This window comes from Symphodus melops, assembly GCF_947650265.1.
Source record: "Symphodus melops genome assembly, chromosome: 3".
In the NCBI taxonomy this organism is placed as follows: Eukaryota; Metazoa; Chordata; class Actinopteri; order Labriformes; family Labridae; genus Symphodus; species Symphodus melops.
This window is the reverse complement of record NC_136693.1, coordinates 17,628,686-17,637,087: the sequence shown is the minus strand read 5'-3', so window position 1 is coordinate 17,637,087 and position 8,402 is coordinate 17,628,686.

Sequence of the window (8,402 nt, the reverse complement as noted above, 5' to 3'; positions counted from 1 at the left end):
GTGAGGCCGGTTGGATGTACTGCCATATTCTCTGAAACGCCTTTGGAGACGGCTTATGGTGGAGAAATGAACATTCAATGCCCGAGCAACAGATCTGGTTGACATTCCTGCTGTCAGCATGCCAATTGCACGCTCCCTCAATGCTTGCGCCATCTGTGGCATTTTGCTGTGAGACAAAACTGCACATTTCAGAGTGGCCTTTTATTGTGGGCAGTATAAGGTACACCTGTGCACTAATCATGGTGTCTGATGAGCATCTTGATGTGGCACACCTGTGAGGTGGGATGGATTGTCTCAGCAAAGCAAAAGTGCTCACTATCACACATTTAGACAGATTTATGAACAATGTTTGAGAGAAATGGTAATATTGTGTATCTGGAATGAATTTTAGATCTTTGAGTCCATCTCATGACAAATGGGAGCAAAAACAAAAGTGTTGCGTTTATATTTTTGTTGAGTATATAAGATGCACATGTAATACACATTTGAGAGTGTACCTTGATGAGTATAACCACTGCCAGAATCTAAAAGCAACATTCAACATCTTGCTAGAAAGCTATGCTAGAAACTGTGTGGAAATAAAAAATGTTAAAAAAAATAGTTTCAATTTCAAACTGATGGATGAAGGGTAATTTGAAGGTTGTTTGCTTGAATCAGATGTTCGTGGCTATTTCTACGAGACGTTATATAGGGATGAGCAGTTAAGGCTGAGGGAGGAACAGGAGGCAACTGCTGCCAACAGGCGGGTCTCAGCAGCTGGGGTACAAGACCTGCCTGTTGGCGGCAGTGAGGACAAGGAGCTGGGTCAGACAGATAGTGGCGGTGCTCTCACTGTTTGCCTGCGGACAAACACATAGGGCCTGATTTACTAAAGGTTTGCGTGTATTAAAACGTGTGCAAACTTGATACCACCAGCAAAAAATGTGCTATCTGATTTACTAACAGCGTGCAGTGAGGATTGCGTCTTTCATATGAGCAAAATAAAACGTTTTGTCCAAATAGTACGTTTGCTTAATGAATATGCAAAACGAGGCGTTTCTGCCTCAGCGTGCAAAATACTGGGAGGAGAAAATGTGAAGAAGTTAAGTTAGTACACGCAATGCGATTTACCAAGTCAAGCAAAAATTGCGGCGGTTGTGACGGTGTCTGAATTTAACACCTTTGAAAAGAACGTGCTAATCCAAGAGCCCCAGTGTTATGCACTGCAGGCTGCAGTTAGGAGGAGACATAGGCACAATAAAAGACGTGTTAACATGTTTAAATGACAGAAAAATAAATGGTATGCATTTATTTTGTATCTTGCTTCAATAATAGTTTAAAAGAAACACCATGATTAAACTGTAACTGAACATTCGCAGCGTCTGCATTCTAAAGAATTTCAACATTGACATTATGTCGTCCTATTTCCCTCGTCTCGCCAACATTACATTTTTCCTTTTGTTATATTCATATTTATCTGCTATTACTTGAAAATACTGGAAGTTCATTTGCCTCTAACTAATACCTATTTTTTGCTTGCAGTCGTCCTGCTTTCCGTCCAAACTCTCTTTGACGTAAACCAGTAGAACACGCAAAAGCCTGACAGAAAAACTACCGCCTCCACAGGGTTTGCACCTGACGACAAATGTTCTTAGTAAATCACCCGCAAAACGCCCACAAGCCAAACGTGCAAACTTTTGCGGTGAACACGCGATTTAGTACTCTTTAGTTAAGATCTTAGTAAATCAGGCCCATAGAGTCCATTTGTTGCCAGAAATTTTTAAGATGCCAATTCCTTGTGGAAGAAATCTCGGAATTAGTTGAGGAATCGACCGTAGGGGTTGTAGACAGTCTGTAAGCACCCGAGCTTCAGTGGGAGTGGCCTGTTGTGCATTCTGTGAGTTGTTGTCTTTCATCCAAATGAGCCAAAAAGACACGTTATTCCTTTTCTTGGTCAATAAGGCACCAACTTCAAAATACATTTCACAGTTCTACTAAATATATGACCCGATTTCAATAAAGATTTATGTTTCGGGTGACGTTTCCCATTAATTGAAAGTAAATTCCAACAAAACCTTTCTCTGGGTGTTAATCCATACTGAAGTACAGGCCAGAGGAAAGCTTAACTGGAAAGTTGATTTTGCAGACAAGGAGGGGTGACTTTTGCTTAACTTTGTTCAGAACACTCCGTTGCTCCTAAAGTTAAAGGGATGCTTCACCCATTTGCATGAAGCTGTTTATCATTAGAAAAATGGTAGTGGTGTTGAATGGTCGTGAATCCAGCCCTCATTTTGCCCTGAGACGAGAAAAAAAAATGTTTTTCTTTGCCTGGAAGTTTTCTTCATGTGATGCAAAAAGTGTCATATTGCATCACATGAAGAACACTTTCAAGCAAAGAAAAACAATTTTTTCTCATCTCAGGGCAAAATGAGGGTTGGATTCATGACCATTCAACACTACTACCATGTTTCTAATGATACACAGCTTCATGTAAATGGGTGAAGTATCCCTTTAAGAATAGGACTCGAGACAAGCCCATGAAAGACAAAGTCTTGGCTGGAAGTCATTTGACACTAACTTATTTATCGGGATGTTAGCCATCTGTGGGCCTTGCGTCACTGTGAGACAATTTCAAATGGGTTACGAGACTGATCAGGTTCTACTTCGCACTTTATATGAATTTAGCTTTTGACAAAGTTTGATGCATCTTAATCTGAACACTCCTATGTATGAGCGAACTTCACGATTAAATGTATGGAAGATAAAAAATGTGTGCAAGAGGCCCCAATGAGAAGAAAAGCAGTTCAATTTCCTTATACTTAATTCAATGATTCTGACAATTCTGATTCTGTTTATTTGTTTTTCACCATATTTGCTGCCTTCTACAATTTGTGCTGCAGAGACTGCCAATGAGGTATTTATAGAGCAAATCCACCTCATGACTCATAACTCACTTGATAGTTATAAAATCAACCTCCATGAAGTAGATTGAGTTCTACTGGAGTGATGAATACACACTATAATAAATCCTTTGATGGCTACTGCAATCCTGTTTTCTCTGAACGTATTTGGATCCATACAACTCCTTTTCTCTGGCTGTATAAGGAAGCAGGGTGACCTTTATGAGACCTCTTCACCTGCAGTGCATGCTCTTTGTCGCATCCTGGCCTCTCTGTGTTACAAAGTCCAGGAGTATCTGATAGTATATGAAAAGAATGAGGGGTGAATGTGAAAGAGGTGAGGCAGAGTGAGAGGCAAGCTGCAAGGTGCCGCCAGTGCAGAGAAATGGGAGTGAAAAGGATGAAAACCTATAAATGAAAATCAATACAAGAAGGCAGGAAGGCATAAGAACTGGGGGGGAAGGTAATAGAATAGACTAAAGATAAATAATGAGGACGGGAGGAAGGGGGAAGAAATGAGAAGGGAGAGCAGAAACAAGGAGACAAAGAAAAATGATTGCAGAATACAATCACAGGAATATATTTGTTATTGTGAGGCTGTCCTTTCCATCAATAGACCTGAGTCAGAAAAAGGAAGAATCAGAAGCTCTTAAGAGTGAAAAGTGAAAAGAGTCTGCCCTATAAGTATTTATTTCTTAAGTACTCTGTGATTGAACATGCTTACGTGTGACATTGAACTTAGAGCTGCAAACAATAAGTCATTGTTTGAACACGGGAAATCGTAAATGCCTTTATGTAGAAAAATGCAACTAATATCAGTTCTTCACTCTGTCAATATATTGTTACATGTTGTTAGAAAAGTGCACAAGATATGTTCAATTCCTCAGTTTTATAACATTTACAACACTGCTCGTAGATATTCCACACAAAAACTTATGTCAAGTTGAATTTAAAAGCAGGGTAGGTAATTTTCTCCAGATACTTTTTTTCCAGAGTTTTTTAAAGATTTTGGTTGAAATTGTCTTTAAGTCCTGACAGTAATAAATAATTCATGTTCAAAAAGAAACAAAAAAAAAAGTAAAAACTTTGACCAATGTCGGCACTTGGTACACGTTTTATAAACCAATCAAGCTTCACTACCTCATGTATGCATGAGCCCACACTCAAAGCATGAGCTGTAATCTGCTTCTGGACCAATGGCGCTACTGCTTGTAAGTGAGGGGCGTGGCTTTTGAGGGAGCACAGAGGGGCGGGGGTGGGTGAACGAAGAGGACGCTACTTTGAAAATCACAGTTTTTTAAAATTACCGACCCTGCCTTTTAAGTTTTTAAAAATTCAGATGACGTGTTGTCCTGAAATCTTAAAAGTTATGCAATCTAATAAAATAGTTCCTAGGTTCTATGGAGGTGTGTTTAAAGATGCTGGATAAAAATTCAACAACACTTTTGTAATTTGTACTGACTGATTTGCATCAAAGATACTTGTCCTGTATTTCTTAAATTCCTTCGATTATATGGCACTCTTTATTTCAGGCAGCGTTACCCCATGATTATGATTAAAGTAGCTATTTGATCATCACTTTTATATGTGCATACAGAGAGTTGATTTCAAAAGAGAGGAATACCTCTGTACTTTAACAGGGAAAATTATTCCAAAGGTTTGGAGAATTGCCGAAGGAATGTAAAAAAAAAAAAAATCAGATCAAACCAAAGATTATTAAAAAAAGATAAAACCAGAAATATCTCAGGAGGGAATACAGTGGTAGATTTTTTTAACTGAAGCTTTAAAACAGATAGCAATAAAATTATTTTCAAACTGTACCAGGGTTTCCAGAGGCAGAAAGGGAATAATACTGCATATGTCAAATTAAAACACGAGGACTGAATATAGAAAGATTACTGGATGATTGATGTTCAATGTGGGGCTTTCAACATTCATCCACAAGCTCTAAGAAGTGGAGGGAATTTGGATGGAAAAAAAACACCATTAAAGTCAGCCTTCAGCAGTGCTAGAGACAGTGTGGACACACCGATGCCAATCACTCACACATGTGCTATGGGCTATGGATAAAATGCTAATGACAACATTGCTAATGATGTCAAGGTCTTATATTTAGTTAAATGATACAGGATAAAAAACACCAACTTTGGAAATCCCTTGATTTGAAAAGTAACAGAGATTTTTGCAATTCCCTCGTATGATGCTGAAAATATCAAAGAGGTTAATTATGTAATCAATTTGCAGTAATGGATCCGGAGCAGCGCTGTATCAGTCTACCTTGCTGTGGTCTCTGTATTAAAGAGGCTGAACATCATGTGTTTAAACGCTGTGATAGTCGAGTGTTGGTTAAGCGCAGACGGTAAAGCAGGCTACAGCTGAACTCCTTTAAAAGAGAAATATTTTCCCCTGTTTTTTACTCGATGTTGGTGTTTGAAGACTTGTTTTACCCCCACAGTTTAATAAGGATCCCTTTTTAAGCCCCATCATATCAACTTATAAGTCTCTTAATTCACAACTGCAGTGCTCGCACTTTCTCACTATATCAATTGTAAAATCCATACACAACACTATTGTGTATGCGTTGTATGAATATTTGCCGGTGCACTGAGTGTATCTGTGTAAAGAAGCTATTTAATTGCATTTGGAAGCAGAGATGATGGGTGTGAGCATGCAGGCTATTGATATGTTTCTGTGTCTGTGTGAATGCATCCCATCACACCCTGAGATATTTCAACACAACCATCGATCAGCTTCAGCAACAGCCAGATCAGATGATATGGCGCTCGGTTACAGGAAGCAGGCGTTTGTGAATGTGTATTTGAGCCAAGGACAAAGAAGGCGGCAGTGAATGAAGAAAACAACACCTTAGGTCTAACATGAATAGAACGATGATGAATTAGTAATGAAATACTAATAAAAGATGTGGATGGTGATGTTGTGTGGGTTTGTGTGGGGCTGTTGTGAAGGTGTGTTTGGAAGTCTGTGGGGGGGCACGTTCTTTAGCCAACCCTAAAGCTCACCCTCAATCATGAACGAGAGCAGATCCTCCACCATCACGCTGTGCAACTCTCTGGACGCTGGCCAAGCAGGAAAGGGAGGCTGGCAGCAATTACACACACACACACACACACACACACACACACACACACACACTGATCGTACAAAGCAGTGAGGCCAGTTCCATCTGTGATTCTTCAAAGAGTTTGGCTGATATTGATTTGGTGCCAAGGTTAGCAGCTCATTCAGGCAGAGTGGAGCTTTCAGGAGCAGCTGGAAGGAGCTGAGACCACAGCCGGAGACGGAGGCTGAGACCTTGAGCTGAAACACACGGCAGCAATCCTCTGCTGGGGCTAACAATGTCTCCTAGCACACCATCACAATCACAGCACAGAGAAAGACAAATAAACACACCGACACTCAGGCCCACAGACCCACATACACAGCCACACAAGTGCATGCATACATGCACTCTCTTGCTCTCACACAGTCTTGAGCGTGCTGTATTGAATGCAGAGTGGGACAGAGGGCAAAAGAGTGTGAGAGAGGGAAGAGCTGCTGTGTGTGTGTGTTTGTTGTGGAGAGATGGAGGATTAGTTGTGTTTTTGAGAAAGTGATTGAAGGGCTTGAATTCAACTCCTCGTCCCTGTAGAGGACCTCAGGCTAATGCTGTGTTGTGCAACATGTGTGCGCAGGCTTTGTAAATCAGTGTGTGTGTGTATGTATACAACTTTCCCTACTTTTAACTACAGTATGGTTTAACTAGGCATGCATGTATTTCGTCCTACAGGAGCTCATGATTCTAGTATCACCCTTTTCCTCCCATAGAAATGAACTGGAAAACAAATGAGACAAAGGAAACTGCTGTGCTAAAATATAGAAAATATGTCCAATAAAAAGATCATGACCAAACACTGTCAATAGGTTTGTGCAAGAGCAAGAAACATACATTGAGGAAGGGATGTCACTAGTAAACTTCTTGCTCTGTTTCTTGCTTCAGGGTCACACACACTGTCTGCACATGAAGAATGTTACATGTTGAACTTAACATGGAGGACAAAAGTGTAGATACAGGTACCAAACTCCCTTCTTGTCTTTAGAATTTGTCTTTTTTTGTGAATGTAACATTCCATATTTACTCGCCGGATGATGTAATTGATTTTCTTTTTTTCAGTAGAATATTTCAAACACCTAAACCTTTTGATTACATTTGGTTCAGAGTTTGAAGGCCACAGAGGGAAGAAGAGACACGTTGCAAAAGGGGCTTTCATGAACATTTAGTTTTGTGTCTTTCAAAGACACTGCTTACTTTCAGAATTCTTCAACAGGGCCTTCATGTAAGGACATAATTTGAAGTGGTTCAGTTTTAAACCCATAAAGAACTTATTGATCAAAGTTCAATTTATTAGAATAAAGTGTAGTTTTTGAGTCCCGACAAAGAACAGTTTTTCCTCAGTCTTTAAGGCCATTCATTTCATGCTTTTCCTTCATGCACTTATCGAGTATATATCCTCCATTAGGACTGCAGTGAGGTCTATTATCACAGAAGTAGAAGACCATTCCACTTACGATCTACCAACTAAGTGCCAAACCATTACTTATCTTACTTAGCTTCCCAAAAGGGGATTTTATGTGATGTACTCATGGAAAAGGCACAAGTGCAACATTAGTTCAGCAAGAATGAAATAAGGACCTTTATTTTTTAATAAAACAGAAACAGAAAGAACCTACAAGAGCTTCTTGTCATCTTATAGTCAGTGGTAACGTTCCTTTAACCAGCTGTCATTAAAAAATGCGTTTTAGTTTGCTCCTGGAAAAGTTTACTTGAACAGTTACAGGGTTTTCATTTGACAGCATAAACAAACTCATGGGCATGTGTGTCAGTACGCGCTCACACACCCACGCACATCACCACCTTCACCGTCATCATTCAGGCTAATCCCCTCACAGACCCCTCGTGTTGCTCTTTGAACGCAGTACAAAGCGTGTTCTGGGCTTAAAACAGCAGCACAAAGACTCAAATAAAATACCTGCTGAGACTTTTGACCTTTCGGTCGGGATTACAGTTTTCAAACAGCGTTCAAGGAATTCAGCGCTCGCATCCACACAGCTTTTCAAACAGTCTCCCTTGCTCTCCTCATCTCTGCCTGCTCGCCAACTTAATGGCCTTCATTTCTGTTTAATACCACAAACATGCTGCAGTGAGTGTGCCATGTCTTCGTTTCTTATCGGATTTCGTGCTTTGCCCTGACAAGGAATACAAAGAGTGAAATGATACAGTCACACTTATTTGATCACATGAAAACTGTTCTATTTGTTATGTAGTAATTATGAAGTACAGCTCTGGCAAGAGTAAAAGAAGAGAAAATTCATAATACATCAAATATACAAAGTTAAATATTTTTACTTTTCTTGTCAACACTTACAGCTTATGGCTGTAAAAACTCCATAAAATCTCTGCTTCTACAATGACTCCGCTTGTTGTATAATGCTGCGTAAAACCTCGAGAGCTCCTACTTCTACTTT